We start from the raw sequence: 20,970 nt of genomic DNA, 5'->3' as shown, positions 1-20,970 counted from the left end.
GCTCCTTTGAGCAAGACGACGGCACGAGTTTAAACGAGCCCCTGTGAGAGCTGGAGTGAGTGGGACACAAACCATTAGTTTCTCGCTTGCAGTTCAACTTCGTTAAGCCTTCATGTAGCAAGAACAGCTAGTTCGAGTTCCTGTGGCAGATAATGGTCTAAAACCAAATTTCTTGTAGTTGCTTCGCGGTTTCTTCGGGTTAATAACGACAGAAAACGGTCTTCTGATGCAGTCGTTGCTCTTGGTCGCCCTTTATCAGGCTTTCTATCAACTGTGCTTGAACAGCGGCTCCAAACACTTGTTATGGTACTTTGAGGGATATTCACATCTTGGGCAGCCTCCATTTGTGTTTGACCACCCTCAATTTTACCAAACTATTCGCAACTTTTGATCTTCGCTTAAATAATGTCTTTAAGCCATCACTACTGGATACTGATCACTCTCAGAAACCACATACACTTTAAACAACACTACGAATTGGAATTCCAACATGCGTCCACTGTTAAATTAAACACTGTTAAATTGAATTACTTTTTACATAATTAAGAATGCTTTATTCTTGTGCTACCGTTAATATCACTTGATTTACGCATAATAATAATAGTATTCTTTAACAATCTAAATCTTAAACTACTAGCTTAAAGTAGCTGCGTACATTCTGCAAAGAATTTTTAAGTGAGGACTAAGATGAATAGAGAAAATGTATTCCATCTGTTTTTTTTTTTTCTGTAATCCTTGTAAACGCAAACTGAAAACTAACAGAAATAATTGTATTGCACCTTGTAACGAAATTGTGAATATTAATAAAAAATATGTAATACTTGTGGGCATTGTTTAAAAGTATTCAAAATTTCTAAAAGGAAACAGTGAAGAAGACTTATTTAAATAGTATGGATAAGGAATGAAATAACTTTTAAAATTATTTAGATGAGCATAGGTGCAGCAGAATTAATCCTAAAAGTAAGTCACTGGAGTGAAAACGAATGCAATAAAGAAAACCTCTATGCAAGATATTTGCTAATAAGCCATGCGTTAAAAAAATATATAATCGGACATAAATATCATCTTAAAATTTGTGAAAAAGGAGGAAATCTAATGCATACAATTTTCAGTGTTAATGACAGCTGAACTCCTTAGAGTAAAGTGTAGCAGATGCCTGTTTCCCTGATATCGAATATCTGCCATAAATAATCCTTATATCGAGCGCTCTGCGTGTCTAAACAAGACATTTATCAAGAGCCCCAAAGCGGAAATGTGGGTATTCTCTGTCTTAACGCATAGAAACTTTAGTTGAACAAACAGTACTTTTCCATCACTAAACTCTTTCAAAGAAAGAAGCGTGTTGTTCTGACAGCTGGAGCCTTTATGAGCTGTCTTAAAATAAGGCAAAATGTCGAATTTAGCATTTTTGCATGTATAAAAACGATACTTTAAGTCCGAAGGGTGAAAGTGGCAAAAGTTCTTTTAGCATAAATTGAGCTTCGAAATACAGACTATGTTTCGAATAATCAATCTAATATGATCATGTTTACTGTATAGCACACTCGTCAGGAACACCGAAAGCGTTGTTAAGTACAAATAGTGGAGCAAATGCAGACAATTTATATTTGATTTTGGAATATTTGGTACTGGAGATTTCTCTTTAAGTCTTCAAATAAACGATTTGTATTTAGACAACATTTCCAGCTAGCTGTTAGAAGACTCAGGTTCAATTCCCTTCGAAGACACGCTTGATTTTTGAAGATTTCCCTGTTCCTAAATCCTTAACGGTCTAGGACCTTATACAAAACATTTCTTTGAATTACTTTCCACACAGTTAAGAAAGACTTATTTTTGTGGTAGAAGTACATAGAATAATAATAATATTCCTTAAAGATTTAATTCTTAAATTAAACATTTCTTTGAATTACTTTTTACATAATTAAGAATGCTTTATTCTTGTGCTACCGTTTATATTACTTGATTTACGCATAATAATAATAGTATTCTTTAACAATCTAAATCTTAAACTACTAGCTTAAAGTAGCTGCGTACATTCTGCAAAGAATTGTTAAGTGAGGACTAAGATGAATAGAGAAAATGTATTCCATCTGTTTCATTGTGACACTAAAGTTGGTACGTGTGTGAGATAGGAATGTGGTAAAATAAATATATATTATATACATGAACAGATCATAAATAAATAAATATATATATATATATGAACAGATAATATATATATATATATATATAATAAATATATACACGATAATTACGCAGTTTTTTCCCAGCGGTCAGAAACATGTCCATTAAAAGCATTTCGTCGCGAACATCCATACTCATCGGTCATTTAATTGAACGAGAACACTTTCCAGGATGCATCACAAGGGCCGACAAATATACACCCAAGAAGAAGAGGAAGACTGCACACGTACAGCCAAGTTTTAGGAAATCGAGCCCACTCCCTTGGGCTAATAGTCAGCCTCCACTGATCATTATACCACTACCATTTCTCTGACCAGGTTGACTAAATTACGCGATGAAATGATTTTCTATATTTCTCTTACTACGTTTATTCCCTTCCATATAAAATAAATGATTTTAGTAGTTTGCAAATCTAATGCATCCGATTCCTAATGAATATAGATCATGGTTTGTGTACTCTGCCAAAATTAATTAATAAATCAATCAATAAACGGCTGCCCATCTACTTTTAACACTTAACCAAGCAGCATTAGACACATTTTCTTTCCCTTTGTAAAACTGGACTAGATTTAGCATACCTGATCCTTTAAAAATTATACCATTTGTATCTTCAAGATTCGCCTCATTCGTGGTCGATCTCAAATTTATTATCATACATTTCTCTTTTGGGTTTCAACAAAAAATTTCCGCAAGAGAAATGTTTACGTAAAAAACAGAAAGGGGTAAAATTATTTCTATGAATTTCTAAATTCTAGAGAGGCACATCGTTAATCATGCGGAATAAACTCTTTTATAATGCAACGAGAAAAGTATACTGAACACTGTTGCATTTATTTTGACTAACTTTCCTTTGAGTCACTGAAAAACTATGTAGACAGTTACGGGAAAACTTTTCTTGATAAAAATGCTAAATCAAATTTTCTTGTTTAATGTTTCATTTAATACAGTATTTAGGAGATCCCCATAATACGTTCGTCCTGTTTACATGCGTATACGTTTTACAACATGTGTTTTTCTTCTGAAATGTTTTTGTACCTGGTTTTTAGCATACTATTGTCAAATGCTATAAAATTCTTAAATTTTCAGTACTTTCATTCCATTTCTTGAAATTTCCTTTTTGTAAGATGAGCGTATAAATGTTATGAAAACTAAAAATATATATTAACATTCAGCGCATATATTTATTCGGATAACCCAAAAGCAGCTACTACAATATAATACGCTGTATTTTAAATTTTAAACATTTAGCATAAGAAGTATCTTCCATTAAATAACTGGCATACAAATTTAGCCTGCAAAGATGGCCCAAACATAAATGCGTATAATTAAACAATTAATGCATGTGCACATCTCAGCTGGCTATTTGCTCTGTAGATAGATCTCAGATCTGTCGACGAATTTTGTACAAAATTCAATCAACGATTGCCTCTTTCCTGTTGCAGTAATTTATATTATTTCTTTCAGTTTAACCAAGATTTTAAAACATTGATTTGGTATATTGAAATATATCAACTTCCTAATTTCATTAATAGGATCGGTTAGCTTTGGATAATGTGCTTTAGTTGAGTTTTTCTCCCACAAATATTTACGTTGTGTTTCACATACTTAGGAAACCATAAAAGTTTCAGTACAGCTAGTACACTGTTCGAAGTACAGAGCTCGTAAATTTCAGCAGTTTTATTGGCATACCACCATCTTTAGGACCATAAATTTCTATATTGTATTATCTATTCTCAGCATAAATTTCATAACAGGAAACAGAGCAAGATTTAACATGAGGATTAACTTTGCAGTTATCTTTGCTCAGCAGAAATTTTACAACAGGAAACTGAGCAAGATTTGATATTAGAATTCCATACCCGTTTTAATATGATCCAGATGGAATGGATAAACAGTCACCTTTGAAAGATGCATGATTTTACGTAATTTGAATCTGTGTTTGGATATCAAAAATGCAGTTATCTTAGCGCCATTCGCTGGACAAAGTTGTAATTTAATCTTCTAAAAGTAAATATTTTAAGTTCATATTCTCCTCTCTCTACTAAGCTCGATCACGTTGTTGCTTTTTAAAGTATCGCTAGAATACTATATAAAATTCAATAAAAAAAAAAAAAAAAAGAAAAAAAAGAAAACTGTTTCATCACCGACTATAAATCACTGGGTGTCCTCCGAAAACATCGCAGACGAAAACGTCGTGGTACAAAACTTCGCATTTCTAAAACATCGTGGTACAAAATATCGTCGTCGAAAATAAAGCGGTTCAAAAACTTTGCAGTTTAAAAACACCGTCGTTGAAAATACCGTGGTAAAAAAGTAAAGTTCGTTATCGTCCTACGATTAACAAATCATCGTAGGACGATAACATCGCACACGTGCTGTTTTCGGATTTTAAAAGCTGTAAAATCCCTTATGAATGAAAATTCCTTTGCACTTTCGGAACACGTTTGTACATCCTTTTATCTCTGTTTCCAATAATTAATAAACCCTTTTGTTAGAATCATTTCGGCAAACGCGTACTACATCAAACTTCGTGATGAATTCCGTTTAATATATCCTACTCAATGATATTTGTACCAGGCTTTAGATTTTCTGAGTTTAGCCACATGCTTCGGTAAACCGTGTTTTAGCTTTTTAGGCTGGAAGTCCTTGTTTATTATTTTACTTATTGTTGCTATAAATATATGTAAAGACTATGCAACTGATTTCTGCATTGGTGAACTTTGTTCTTAACAGAAATGTCATTTTAGAAACGTTAGAAATTTACTGTTATTAATGTTTCTAAGCGAACGCCTTTCCAGATTTTCGTTTAGATATATTCTTTATCGGTTAAAGTAAAGATTAATGGTTTTTCCCTTTTAGGTTAATAACGTGACTTATTTTTTCACTCAGAAATTTTAATACCACGTATTTCACAGCATTTTCGAATTGCGGAGTATGAATAATTCTCATTGGAAGAAGGAAATCGTATTCTTCGACCCTCAGCTTGTTTACATGTGGTATTTTAAAAAAAGCAGAAAACATTCAAAGTAGCAGACAACATTTCTCAGTTCAAATTATACTGTGTTCCAAAACACTTTAATTCCACAACGTTGCGTGTTTTGATCCTTCGTCAAAATTACATGCTAATACTATTCGTAACGCGTATTACAGTAGAGGAGTTTATGTTCTTGTATATTATATACTTGTATATTAGACGTAAAAGAGTATATTCGGGCATTAATATCAGTACAGCTACCATAAATACATAACGACGCTCATAAGATCATGTATAACTTTTGCGATAGCAGTTGTCAGGAAAAAGCAAAATCGTTTTGCATCATGACCATGTATTAGTTGTTCGGGAATTGGTGCCTGTAATTCAATCACTGCGCTCAAACGTCTTTCCTAACCTGGTCTTTTGTAGCTTTTTGGTATTTCCAAAAATCAAAGCATCACTTGGAAAACGTGAGAAACATCATCGGAAATAGACCTGCAGCAATGTTTCCAACAGTAGAAGCTATGTTGGGAAATATGCATTAATAACGGAAAAGAATGTTTAAAAGGTGACCATATTTAATTAATTAATAAAAAACAAACACTTTTACGCACTTTATTTACGAACTCTCTAGGAAAGCTATGCACATTTAAACTAATGGCCGCCTACACCATTGTGCAATAGATACTTGTACTGTTTTTATACCTTAATTTGTAGCAAGACTGGGAGGAAATCGAACCCTCAGTTCTGTATTATTGATGCTGTCAAGTGTAACACTATTTTATCCACACAGGATTACCTGCTTTTTCTCGTTCATTTATAGCCCACCATGGGCTCTTGACGTATTGGTAACTTCAACGCAGCAGATTGTGAGATATGTTTATGAATCTTCCTAATGATATCTTCAGCGTTATGACTGCAGAAGGTTTTCAACGGGGATTAGTTTAATATGCTTGAGTATAATGATATAGCTATAAAGTATATTATGCTCACTAATTGCAGTAACCGTCATTTTTAACTAATTAAAATTGGTGAAATTGTTAATCACGTTGCTTTGAAACAATTAAGTTTCAGAACTACATTGAATATGCATAATATATAACAATAATTTTACGCGTATTTCAAGTAATGTTTCTTTCTGATTAAGAGTAACACAAATTTCTGGCCTTCTTACTTGCCCTTTCACTTGACGACATTTCCATATATGCTTCATATAGTACTGTTAGTTAGTAATTTATGTACATTCTTTCACTTTATTCTAGAAAATTCATTGTATAATATTTGAAAGGTATGACAGAAAGCAAAACTAGAATCCTTACAGAAAATCTTACTCACTTATAAGGTATTTCTCCCGCCTTCTTGGCATTCCTACGTGGTGTAGCGGTTTGAACGCTGGGCGCGTATTCCAGAGGTCCGAGGTTCGATTCCCGGAGAAGGTGTTTGTTCATTTTTCATCTCTCCTGCTTCCAAAAAATACCTAACGTCTCTCTAGACTAACTCCATTTCAAAACTATTTCAGTAATTCAGAAGAAAAGATGGAGTTAGAGTATTTCTACGACTGACAGCTCCTGAGACATCCAAAATATAATGTACCAGATCAGATAAAACACTGATAGAAATTCATATAAAAGGCTAAACAGTAATTTTGCTTTCTTCTGATTTCATATTTTCGTGAATTAATTTCTAAATCTTTGTAAAAGCTCAATTTATGATTATTAAACATTACAACTCATGGCGGTTATAGGTTTCCGATAAGATGTAAATGGTGTGCTCACATCGATAAAGGATACAAATTAGCTAGAGTAAATGGCGTAATGAAAGCGAAGCGAGCAGTAGTATAGTTTGAAAAGCCAAAAATGATACTATCTTATTCAAATACGAGTGCAAACATTAGAAAATGAGAGGGGTGTATTTGGGAGCGAATATAGAAGAAATGACTTTAGTATGGTAGAAAATCGATGATGCTGGCGACCATCATGCCAGTTCGACTAGTAAGCAATCCAGCTTCATAATAAGCACCCGAAGCAATTTCTTACGCTCGAGAACATCAGCGAGAACCTCCACCTCAGTACTATAGTAACGAGAGTGGTCCAGATTAGTAAATAATATGGTACTGTTTCATTTCGATAAAAATAAAATTAAGTAAGAGAATATCAGTTTTCAACGAAGCACAACTGACTAAAAGCTAAAATCTTTTAAGTGAAACTAATCCAAATTTTCTCTAAATTTACGATTTTTATCAAGCAATTTTTATTGTACTCTTAAAAGCCACTACTTTATGATACACGATCTTGGAGACTTTTTATATCTTGTTTTCATCTCCGTTACACATATGCTCAAAATCAATATAGGACTTAACGATTATTAATTAACTGATATGACAGTTGCAAACGAACGTTTTATAAAAGACAAAGCCTTATGGTTTGCTATGGATCATGCAAAGCTGGAGAACATGTGGTATAAATATATGAGCTAAAAATACAAGTCTATAAAATTAAAATCTTATATACCAAGAAAAAAGTAAGCAATGGCTGCAATTTATAAATCAGGAAAGGACTTTTAACTTATCGAGATGTTATCAAGAGCCGATGTATGCATTACTATAACAAAAATATAAGTGGACAACGTTCTTCAACACTAAAAGCTCATACTTGAATTAAAAAGGAAGGAAATTAATAAAAAGAATAGAAACTAACTAGGGAATGAAGGTTCTAAATTAAAATTTTTAACAAAATCAGCAAAATTTCTTTCTCGTCGTTCCATAAATTCTGTTAAACATATACATCCTGTAAATATATATGATTACGGTGTATGAATTTTAAGTTTTACTAACCTTTACTTTATTTTAAAACTTTGATATCCTCTCTTATTTTCCATTTCAGGCCAGAATAAGCTCGAGTAGGAATTGTTTATGCTAATGAGGTTACAAACTGTAAAGGTATTTAAGAAGTGGCTTTTAGCCAAGAGAAAAGACAGACTTCTTGCTGCCTTGCCACGCGTGTGGATTTCAGTTAGTCTGCCTTTAAAGCCAGAACTTAGTTCCTTCTGATATTTGAAGACGTATTGTAGTTTTTGCATTTCGCTCACTACATACGTAGTGTCAGAAGGCCAATCTTCGCGTTAATAGTTTTTGTAAAGCATTTAAGTTTAGTTCTTATTTAGTTAGCCTTCCTATTTGTGTTGTTGGCCTACACACACACGAGCATAGTTTGAGTAAGCTCCCTGCTCCCTTTTAGGATTACTAAATGTTCCCAAAGACAATTAGAAGGAACAGCAGTCCTGACAACACTATTAAATCTAAAATATCCGCTCACTAAAGTAACTGTAAAAGATTGTTAAATTTTCGTTCCGTCTGCCTTCCGACCTAAAAATATTACAACCAAAGTTATCTTCTGGTAATCTCCTCCACGGCTCTTTTTTAGGATAACTATGTGTTTGTGTGTCACGACCGGTCGCAATTAAATGCACTTGGGTCGCGAAGATAGGCATTGTTTAACTATCATTAGAATTTAGAATGAAGCTCTGGTTTAAGTATTGCCAATGGCACTTGCCCTTTTGTATGCCCCACACTCCTCGGAAATGTTTGATTACGATTTGCATTCCCTACAGAAGTAATATTCCCCTTTACCAGGCTTATCCTCTGAATAGCAACTCTGCGCAAGGACATTTGCTGCTATTTTTCCTCATGCCCCAATAGTTCACCTCTAACAGTCTGGAGGTGCGGGCCTCTCATATTGACGCTCTCTCACTTAGAAACAAAAATCTAAAAACAAAAAACAAAACAAAAAAAAAAATATGTATTTCATTTACAACCAGCATTAAGTTTCAGCAGTTTTAAGATTTCGAAATTTATGAATGGCATTTAGCACATTTGCAAAGTGCTCTAATTTAATTATTTTGGTTTTTCTATACTCCTGCTTTTCGTCAACTTCTCAATGTCCGCAACCAACTGAAATGTTGGTTTTACTGACGTATTGTAAATTACATTGATTTACGTTTAGTCTGTATTGAGAAACTGCTAGTCTACTCCCAAGTTAGCAGAATTTGATTTCTGTTAGTTTCCGTTCGTGTAACCGTCAAATCGACGTGTTCATAAATACTCTTATTTCGAAATTCAATTTAAACTTTGGGCAATTATGTTGAATGTGTACTTGTATGCTTTAATACCATCTACTTATATAAAATATTAAATCAAATTACGAACATAGGGATAAATCAAGATTTTATAAAGCGTTACATATTATATGTAATCCAATTTATAATTTTTAGGTCGTTAATTTTATTTCTAATGAGATTTTTTTTTCGCATCTGAAAATCAAAACAGCATCATCATCATTTAGTTAAAGACGTTCAGCCGGTTTTCCATATTGACTGTTTAAAAGTTCGTTATTATATAAAGATAAAAATTTGGGGAAATTTGAATGTTAGAATAATATTAATATTCCCCTTTACCAGGCTTATCCTCTGAATAGCAACTCTGCGCAAGGATTATCCTCTGAATTTGCAATAGCGCTCTATTGCAAATTTCATATCGCAATTTAAACTTTGCGCATTTATTTTGAATGTGTACTTGTATGCTTTAATACCATCTACTTATATAAAATAATAAATCAAATTAGGAACATAGGGATAAATCAAGATTTTATAAAGCGTTACATATTATATGTAATCCAATTTATAATTTTTAGGTCGTTAATTTTATTTCTAATGAGATTTTTCTTTTTGCATCTGAAAATCAAAACAGCGTCATCCTCATTTAGCTAAAGACGTTCAGCCGGTTTTCCATATTGACTGTTTAAAAGTTCGTTATTATATAAAGACAAAAATTTGGGGAAATTTGAATGTTAGAATAATATTAATATCTAAGTGGCTTTCTGAAAATAAATTATATTAAAACAATAACACTGCCATCTTAAAAAAATATAAAAATTACTCGGATATGTGTAGCTGGACGCGTGTTCATCTCCTCGGAATGCACTTTTTATACTAAATACATGTCTCACATACTTGAAAGAACTCTACAAACTATAAAGTTATAGATATTTACACTACAAACTGACTGTACGAGCAAGTACTATTACGGAAATATCTTCGACATAATTAGTTCCAAACGGCATTGTTGAGCTCGCTATTATGGTTATTCTTTTCTACGGAAAAAGCACACAACGGCCTGAATCGAATGCATTTTACAGCATAAAATCATCTAATCCAAAAAAAATGAATTCCATTTAAAAATTTAAATTATCGCATTGTTTATTTTTATGTAGTTATTTATTTTTAATGAACTTCACGCTAATAAATTATAAATAAATGTACATTCATCAATTTCTAATTTCATCATATATATAAAATAGATTAATGTTCTTCAATTTCAGCTTTTCATACGCTAATTCTATATTCTCAGGGATTCATCGCAAATGAAATAAACAGAATTTCCCTAAACTAACATTTACAAAACAACTACGTAATCAGTTCTAATGAGCAACTGCATTCAGTCCTTTGTCATTATGCTATTGAACTGAGGCTCAAAACCTTTCACAAACACATTTGTTTTACTTTAATTAGCTTAATCTTGGTGTTTTTCGTTATGGTTAAACGTTTGTCATCGATTTTTAAACAATTTCCTGATAAGCTGTAGAGCCCACGTTTTTTATAGACACTGTCTGCGTATGACCATACAATGCAACGAGGCGAATTTTTCAAAATTCGATTAAGATGTTTTAATCCTCTGACCGACATGGATTTTGGCTAAGAAAGCTCAAAACTGCTATGAAAAAGAGGTATTTTCTTGATATTAATGCCTAAAATGCTCCTGGTCTATGTACATGCATTTATGTACTATAAATATATTGCCTTAATTTCTTAGACGTACTTCAAGATGCAAGTGTATATAGTACTTTTTTAAAGACTTCACAAAAAATACCTTAGGCCATATACTATATGCGCCTTTGTCGGTCAGATAATTTTAATTTAATGTTGCAACGATTTTTTGCGTACATCTTCGTTTAACGAACGAACTAAAATTCTTAAACTTTTACTGTTTGCATGATTTAATACAGCGGAAAATGTTTGTCTTTTAAATCAAATTTGTATGAAATGTTTAACGTAATTTCTGATTTTGGGAAAATTTCCGAAAATCGCTCTATTATTTTCACATTTTGACGTCCATGCTTTTAAAATTTCAATATGTAATCAATCTTTTAATCGGTCGCAAAATTTTGAAATTTTCTCAGGCTCTAAAACAAATTCTTCACCCTCTTCTAAAACAAGAATGATAAAAAAAATTTAATTGGGTTATTTTATATACTTTTAACATATATACTGTAATATGAAACAGAAGGGGAATGATTGATTCTTCACGTTTAAAATTATGATGTCATTACCTCATTATTTTGCCGTTTAAATCTTTGTTTCGACCATTTAACGTAACAAAATTGTTGTAAGTAAATAGACTATTTATTGCTTAAAAACTGTTTTTCAATTGAATGATTTAATTCATAATGTGTCATTGAGACTGAAACAAAATGAAACAAAAATTTAAAAAAGTTTTTGCAAAACAAGATTTCATTTAAAACTCATAAAATTATTAAGGAATTATGTGGAGAATAATAATGTATCCCATAGTTTCATTTTCTTTACAAAATTCATCTGCAGTTTTATATTACGAATAATAAATGCATAGGCGCCTAAATAACGAAACAGAATGATCAAATTGTGTTTGATAGGTAAAATCCATTATGTTTATAAATTTGTCAAGGATGTCTCACGTTTTTATTATTCGCTATATAAAATTGTAGTTGAGTTTTGTAAACAAAATTATTTAATCCCATGTTCTTATTAAACTATATGCATTATTTTTCTCTTTTTAATTCATTAATTATTTTATGAGTTTTAAAATGTTTATGAGTTTTAATAGTTTTTATGAGTTTGTTATAGAAAGTAGAATTTCTGCTTAAATGCTCGAAGTGCTACCATTACATGCACTTTATAATATTTATTAAAGAGAATTTTAAAAACTGATGGGAGAACTTATTATGGTTTCCATTTGTGTTATTGATCCTATTAAAGGAAATGAAATTTAATTCGGTATTTTATTTATGTGAAATATTAAGTCCATATGATGCTAAAACTTCTTTTCTTCCTTTTCTTTAGGGAGAGACAACGAGAAGAAAGGAGCCATTCTCTGAAGAGATAATATCAAATAAATGATGTTTCGGCCGGAAAAGAAGCCCATTAGGTGTACCTATTTGACTTTTTCAGTAATAATGGAAGCATTAAACGACTGTATGTTTTATGATAATATGCTTTAAAATTAGTTTTAAAGCCAATAATTTAAACTCATTTGACTATTTTTACTGAGGCAGCTTTGGAAGGGAATAACTTCTCCTTAATTAATTCCACTTAAAACGTTTCTTATTATTTTTACTTACTAATTATATTACAGTGTTCTGTCGCTTCTCAGCAAGTTAGGATACTATAGTAATAGCATGGAAATTTGTTGTATTTTATGAGTTTTTTCCCTTGGTATTGATTTTAAAATGTTTATCAAAACATTATAGTTATAGTTATAGATAGAAACTTCTAAGTTTCTATCTATAACTTGGTTATAGATAGAAACTTAGAAGTCAGAGGAACTTCAGAAGTAAGACAAAAGTAAGAGAGCTGAAAATCGGAAGTAGATAGAAGTAAGATGAAAAACAAGAACTAAGATCTATATTAAGAATTATACGAGTTATTTTTAATTAGAGTTTGCCCATAGTACTATAGTGTTCATCTTAAGTGTTTTGGTACAATCTTTGAAATGTAACATAATTTGATATTGATATAATGCAATGATGAAATGCATTTAATATCATAAAAAAACATACCCAGAATATGTTTCGTGTATGAAATTTTCAATGAAAAGTGTATAAAAAATAAGAATACTTAAAGATAACGTATATTATACATCTTAAACCTAGTTAAATATTCCTAACCTAGAGAATACAGTACTAAATCTAGTAAATATAATTCTAAACCTAGTAAATATTCCTAACCTAGTAAGCATAAGCCTAAATCTAATAAATATTTATAATTTAGCAAATATAGTATTAAACCTTATAAGTATTTCTAACATAATAATTATAATCCTGAATCTAAGAAATGAATGTTCTTAACCTTGTAAATATAATCCTAAACCTAGTAAATATAATCCTAAACCTAGTAAATATTCCTAACCTAGTAAATATAACCCTAAACCTTGTTAATAAACTCATATTAACTCATATTTTTTAGATAAGCTTGAACATTCTTTCTCCCCAAGAGTCTTTCAAGGATTTCTACTTTTGTTTTATTTAGAATATTCCGATATTTCACAATAACTCTTTTTCTCCTTTAGTTTTACATTGAATATTTTCGGAATATTCTTTCTTCGTGAGAGTGGGTCATAATTTCTTGAGACTTACAAGCTGCGCTATTTCAGAGCATTTGTAACTTCGGAGTTTTGTTTCTGTAACAATTATGTTACGGAGAAGTATAGGTTATGGCTGTTTGTCTTGCAAGAAGTTTCATTTCGATCCTGCAGTGTGTAATCTAAATGAAAAGGCATATACTTTGATACTTTTAAGCAATGTTTTCCAGCTGATGTTTAGCAAAATTTTCGAATTTCTGCACCTTTTATGCCATTCAGAAAGCTCCAAACAGATTTGCATTGTATAATTTTCATGAAGCTATCGGTGCGTTTTATTCTGAGATAGGCCGTTCCACTCTGTCAACAACTTCAACAATGTTTAGTCTATTTTATGCGCTTGGTCTCATGTAATAAATGGTAAAAAAGTCGTCTTTAATAAGTGGGGGAATAACTATAATTATTTCCTTCATTCTTTACGAATAACCTCCTTTCTTTGCGATAGTAGCAAATGCTGGTCGAATACACCTAATATCTCATTCTGTGTATTCAAAAGTTTGTTTTAGTCAGAATTCAGCAGTCATACTGTCACCTTAAAGCTCTTGCCAACGACAAGCGCAGTCTTGCACTTCTCACCACAAAGAATTTCGTGGGCTTGTTCTGATGCTACTGTCAGACAAGTGAGATATGTCACAACAACAACAAATTTCTCAGCTCCTGAATTATTTTATAACACTAGATTTGTTCAAATCAAGCTAGAATTTTGTAGATCGTCGTTCTTTCATAGTCATTTAACATAAATTGATAGTGGGCCAAATGAACTACAACTTAAGACGTGTAGTGTGATGTTGATTTAATATAACTATGCAGTCATGAAGAAATCAGTAAATTTTGCGCTATCTGTAATTGGACGAACTCTATAAACTTATTTAGCTCGAAAAATGTTGGTTATTTTCTGATCAACTTGCATATTAAACAAAATTTTTTTATTGGGAATCACAATAAAAATGTTTTAAGATCAAGCATCATCAGTGATCTTTTACAAGCAAACTCAAGAATCTCCGTAGCAAAATTAATATCTGAAATGTTTTTTAAAAAGTAGTGAAAGATGCAAAACAGTCTCATTCGTCTCATCACATCGTTGACTGTTACAAATGCCTTCATTTTCATGGTAAAATTCACTTTGCCTGATAATAACGATTTATATCTAAAAATACTATTTGCTCCCCGCTGTTTTTTTAAACCCAAATATGTGTCTTCCCCAGAAATGCTTGCCAAAGCCTGGTATATACGAATAACAAGCATACTTGCTATTTGTAGTATATTTCTTGTTCATTTCGGCCTTCTGGCTCGTTTTATTATTCCTGTATTGTTTAACATTGCTACGTAAGACAGAAGTAGCAAGTCTGTAGTAGATTTATTGTTAACCGAGGTGCACCACGATGAAACCTAATATGTTTCATTTTGTAAATCTCCCCCCTCACTCCCCCCCAAAAAAAGAAGGAACATCTATCCTCCAAAAATCCAGAAATTTTATTACTTTCATTCTGCTGAAAGACTGATTAATATGAATTTAACAAGATTCATGATTTGTGTATAAAAGGCAGGGAAAAGGTTTGGCAATTTCTCCTGAACATTGGACATAATATTCCTGATTCTCCTTGTGCTACAGGTGAGGCATTACCCCGTCCTTTAACTGGACACAGTTACCTCAGTGCTCATTCCTCTTATATTAATTCTAATTCTGTCAGCTAAAAGTACTACGAAGCAAGACGGCTAATGGCTTAAGGCCAGAAGCCAAGCATCTGTAAATGAATAAATAAGTAAATAATATTGCCAAGTAAGTACCTGTAAGGACGTGGAAATTTGCTACCCAAAGAGAGAATAAATGCCCCACTTTGGATTTAGCCCCACTTTTTCACAATTTTTAGTCGTCGACCTTTAAGTTGCACTTTTTGTATACCCTACTACACATTTTCTTGGCAAATCCACTCGCGACGCTTCCTCACAATTTTCATCGGTTTCTGAATTGTCTGTTTAATTTTATTATATGCTGTAAAGTTTAAACAGTATCTAGTCGAACTAACAGGACATTTAGAAAAGCATTAGTCTTAAAATGTTTCTGTTAATATTTTTCTTTTACTAATACTTTACTCTTGCATTACTTTTGAATGAACTTGCAATACAGTGAAAATCGTTTGAAATGTGCGTGTAAATAACTTCGCAAACTTTTCATGATTTTCGGATGACGTGGGAACAGGAGCTGCATTATTCATTTCATTTTCGTCGTCCGAATCTGCATCAATGATATATTTTAGCTTTGAACAAACTCCGAAATTTCTTTGTCGACAATAATTGGGGCTGTACACATTATCATCAACTACGGCAACGAATTCTTCCGATAATACAAGTAGGGCAATTCAATAATACAGAAACTTTCTCAACCATTTCAATAAGTGTCGTCTCAGTTTCAAAATCATCCTTCTCTATTTCTCCTGGCGCCAAAGAATCTGATACTCTTGAGAACCGAGCATGACCGAAAATAATTTTCATTCGTCGTTGGAGTCACTGAATTCCATGCGGAGTGCAACATATGAACCATACTCCCAGATTTTTATTCACACTACGATGTTCTCGTCAGCGAATTCCATAGCCACCTGATGAGATATGAGATGTTTATGTGGCGTTTGTAGGGGAGGAAGGTGAAAATAGTCACGATATCTTTTGTCGTGAAATCCTTTTCTGAGCCCAGAAATCTACTTTCTCACGAAAAATACAAGTTTTTCCGCCCTTTCTTTCAAATGAGTCGAAAACAGGATAAAATATGCTAAAGGGAAACTCCAATCTACCATGAAGAAAAGTTACAGCGTAGCATAAATGCTAGTTTCCAACTTTTAACATTATACATAATATTACTGCAGGGAAAACTTGTCTTAATTATACTTTTATGCAATTCCAAAAATATCAGTAATATAAACCATACAAAAATTAATCGTATAGGACGGCAGTTGAGTAATTTTTAGAAACTGAATATTTAGAGTTTCCATTCATTTTAGATTAGAAACAATACTTTGCCTTCGGTCGTATTGAAATTGTTTCGATATATATTATAAAATTGCTTTGACTCTCATTGTTCCAAGACTTTATCTAAAACGTTACTCTAAAGCTTCCCTTCGATATGAGTTAGACAATTATTAAAACCTGGATGTGAATAAAAAATGTAAACATTTTAAAAGACTTTAATTTTTAATAAATAAATTACCTAAGGTTTTGAAGCAGGCTGTCATTCTCACTTAGCAGTAGGAAAACTCGAAACAGAGGTATAAAAATGAATACATATCGTATTTTCTAATCTATTGGCATACAGTGTCAACTTACAGTGATATATAAAAATGGGTTATTACAGTGATATATACAGTGGGATATATAAAAATATATTATAACCGTAAACATATATCAAAGCAAAGGAAAAATGATTATACTATAAAATCTGCTTAACAATATGCTGTTTACTAAAGCAATATTAAATACACTTCAGTTTAGTGTTTTTAACTTTAAAGTCGTATAAATATTGAATATGGAGAAAAAGATAAATTATAAAAATATGAATTTCTGCATTAAAATTAGGAAACGCTATAGAAAAAGAGACTTCCATTATCAATCACTTTTTTACATCTTGTGAATAATGTAAAAAGCGTGAAATCATTTTTTTTATCTAACCGTTCTAAAGTTTTCGACAACGAAAGAAAAGTAATTTCAGTTGGAACTGTCGCGCTATCAGTTTTTTGGCGATAATTTATTTCATACATATCCCTCTAGGTAAATTAGATAAAACTGCACTTATTATTCATTCTCGTCTTTCAAGCATATGGTTACAAAATGTAGTTACTGCTCAAGAATATAATTTACGGGTATTTCGCCAGATCTCTTTTCGAGAAATTAATTCTTCGAATATAAATTTTAATGAAATTTCTTACAAAGTGTTACTTGCTCCATGAAATAGGAGAAATTTATTCAGAACACTTTCGTAACATTCACGTTTGAGTCATGGAAGAAATGTTTGAATTCTTGAAAATTTTTATCAAGAGTTCACATACCGAATATTTTCATGAATTACTGTTTTTTATGCTTCAGTATTTTTCACAAGAAGATATCTGCATTCAAAAATAATGTTTTTATAAGTTCTCAGTTTATAATTCTTATGCGACATACAGCTATAATTTATTCAAGTAATATGTGTTTTTCCCATTATGTAAATAATTATTTCTTAATCGCATAGCTTTAAATTAAGGATTTAAGGATGGAAATTCTCATTTTCAAAATACATTCCTTAGGGAATATAACGTACTAATTAAAATTTGATGTCACGGTGTATTCTATAAATTGATGTTATTTCACTTCTATCTACTGACTTAAAAATATAGCTGATGCTATTTTCTCAAACCAAATTTTTATTTTTAAGTATTTTTTATTAGAAACGAATTTAAATCTAATTTAGAGAGATGAAAATTTAAATATTATTGAGACACAGAACTCTCAATTTAAAGAACTTGGTTAATTTTGCGAAAGATGTTTGCAAATCTTTAATAAGAGGATCTAAGCATGTAATTTTCCCAATACTTCTCAGTCCTTTTAAATGCAAAATCCTTGGTACAGAAACAATTACATGCTTAGAAATTGCTTTACATTACATGTATAATCCTTTCTGACACCTTACTCTCATCAGGTAACTCATTTACCTCCATTTAAAACAAATCTGGTGTATTCTGTAAGGAATTAGCCTTTTGCTAAATGCAACTTGTGGCTAATGATCAATTAGAATATAAGCGACTTGTATCTATGTCTCCAAAGTACTGCAGAAACTTGAGACGGGTGTAAAAAAACCATTTATTTTAAAACTAAGTAAGATGAATAGAAATCACATCTGGTGCTTAGAAATCAGCCAGCTTTATGGAGAAAACTCAAAGTAAAAATTCAAATGCAAAACTAAATCTAGACATCTAATTGCCAAAGTTTGCGCAGAGTAAATTAATCACGAAGTTGGCTCTAAAAGCTTCACAGGACTGAAATACTATCGGTAATTATAATGCACGGTCGGAGACAGGAAACCTTATCTTAGAATAGCACACCTAGCAACGTGGCTTTCACTAGGTAAAATAAGCTGATTTTACAGTCTCAAACCTCCACATAAATATACAGGACTTCTTGCGGGAAAACGATAAGAGAGAAACTACAGTAAAGATTTTGAACATAAAATAACTGGTTAAATAAATTAAATAAACCTTACAATTTTATCATTCTAAATAGTTCGCAGGAGTACATTGCTTAGATCTGCTGGGCGCTTTTTCCGTTCTCACCAACATAATCTTTCCGCTTGTTCTTAAATAGTTGACTTAACTTTACTTATATACTTGACTTAACTTTACATATTACTTTGTGTCATAAATGGAAATGCTTACAGTTTAGATGCTAAAGCTTTAAATACTTCAAATAATTATTAACGAAAAATTTAGTTGAAAATGAAAACTCATTCACGATTCAACATTCCCTTCCAAGATTAAGATTACTCTACCGTTTTTAATTATTCAAGTTAACATTACTTTTCATATTATAGATAAAATTTCTTCATCAAAGCTTTGACATTTCATTTAACCCATATTGGACCATTCTGAAACATTTCCGCCAAAAAAATGTAACAATTTAAAGATATCAATAATATGAGGTAGTGACACATATAAAAAACTCTTTTCAGATATTATTTGGATTTTATTAAGTTACAGGCTGTCCTATTAATAGGACAACGGTCTAATACACTACTAAATGTGTAAGGTTTATCCTAAGTTTTTAACAATTACCTTTTTAGTTAAAGCTACTTTCCTGTCGCTTCTAATTTCAGCTTACAATTTCCTGCCAGAGTGTGTTTTTAGAATCGCGGTTAAATGAAAATGAAGGAAGAACAGTAGAAGAATAAAGGGTACTCGAAATTCCACTGACTTCGTTAGAGAGCCAGAAATTCTGACAGCGCGCATTCGGCTTTTGGGCTACTCTCTCTCTAAGCTATTTCTACGCTCGGCCGTATTTTTAGGCCCTTGATAGCTTCGCCGTTTCATTAGCATTTAAGGGGCCAACTTCTGTAGAATTTTGATAGTTTCGGCTATATCTTTTTAGTTAAGTATTAGTTAGGTTTTATTTCTTAGTATTCTTGAGTTAAATCCCAAGTGGAGGCTGTTCTGTATGTCCTGAGAAAAAGGCCATCTATAAAACTTTATTTTGAGCAATAAAGGGTAATTAACCCTTCTTGAGTTTCTGTTTGTTGCTCTTGAGTTCTGATTATTCGCTTACCAGTTCTCAAGGTTCCACACACTTAGCTGTAAATTCTAAGTAGGAACTTATAAATGTTACAAAAATTTTGCTTACTTACTCAAGAGACAGTTAGCAATGAAAATTGGGAAACAGTCAATAGAAATTCTAATACTGCATAATTTGCAAACAGTTGTAGGTTTTTCTGTATCCATGTTTTTAACTGGCATCGTCTCTAGCGTTCCTCGGGACATTTTACGTTCAGTGACGCTAAAAGAGTAATTATTTGTTTGTTTTGCATACCGGTTACTCTCTACAACTGTGTGTGATATCATGTCTTCAGCCATCATGTAAAAATGTTCAACTGGAGTTTTTCCTGACACCACATTTATAATATATTCATGGCCTTGAAACGAAATACAGCTTGGTGAAAACATGAACTGGGTTTCACGCTTTTCCACTTAGAGGCTTTTACATCAAAATTAGGTTCTTCACAATTTTTGATAACATTTCTATAGTCCCTACGGTATCTTCTGTTTCAGAATCGGCATGTGATACTGATTCGTTACAGTTTGTGGCAGAATCACGTATCTGTTCATCACTAACTCAATCAGGTTTAGAGGGAATAATAACCACTTCAGGCTCATCAATTAGAGAATTCATATATTCAAGAGCCTCTAGAGCTGTTAAAATTTCTCTTGACATTTTAAAAATCTTGATCTTTCGAAGACAATTGAAACTTTCACTCAAACAATAAACAGGGAAATAGCTGATCTACTTAAGAAAAAAATACTGCGGATTATTTCTCCCAGAAGAACGAGCGCGTGTGCGGTTCCATAGAAAGGTGTCATCTGACGACACAGGCGTCACAGGATGCGTAACAGGGGTGACCTGCTACTATGACTGATGGCACCCCAAACCATTATACCACACTGACAAGCAGTGAGGCGTTTAACAATAGTAGTTGGAGTGGCTCCATCACCTGATGCCTCCAGACGCTTAATTGGTGATCACCATCAGACAAACAAAACCAAAACCCGTCGCTGAATATCATATTATGCTTTTCAGATGTCCAAGTCACTTGTTGACGACACTGTCACAGTCTTTCGCGCTTATCATTTGGCGT

General features: G+C 32.2%; 1 long non-coding RNA gene across 8 annotated transcripts in view; it reads left to right on the top strand.

Moving 5' to 3' along the window:
* The window catches only part of LOC146993008 (uncharacterized), a 581,887-nt gene that overhangs the window by 478,547 nt on the left and 82,370 nt on the right, over positions 1-20,970 (top strand). For 7 of the 8 annotated variants that reach the window (XR_015038847.1, XR_015038846.1, XR_015038840.1 and 4 more), the window contains one exon: positions 12,311-12,395. This is a non-coding gene — a long non-coding RNA (uncharacterized LOC146993008). Of the gene's footprint in view, positions 1-12,310; positions 12,443-20,970 lie in introns of all 8 variants that reach the window. The other variant, XR_015038841.1, reaches the window with a different exon arrangement.

The sequence above is a fragment of the Stegodyphus dumicola genome, chromosome X2, assembly GCF_044657685.1.
Source record: "Stegodyphus dumicola isolate Sdum_Otavi_A_Nest chromosome X2, ASM4465768v1".
In the NCBI taxonomy this organism is placed as follows: domain Eukaryota; kingdom Metazoa; phylum Arthropoda; class Arachnida; order Araneae; family Eresidae; genus Stegodyphus; species Stegodyphus dumicola.
This window is presented reverse-complemented; position numbering and strand designations above follow the sequence as displayed.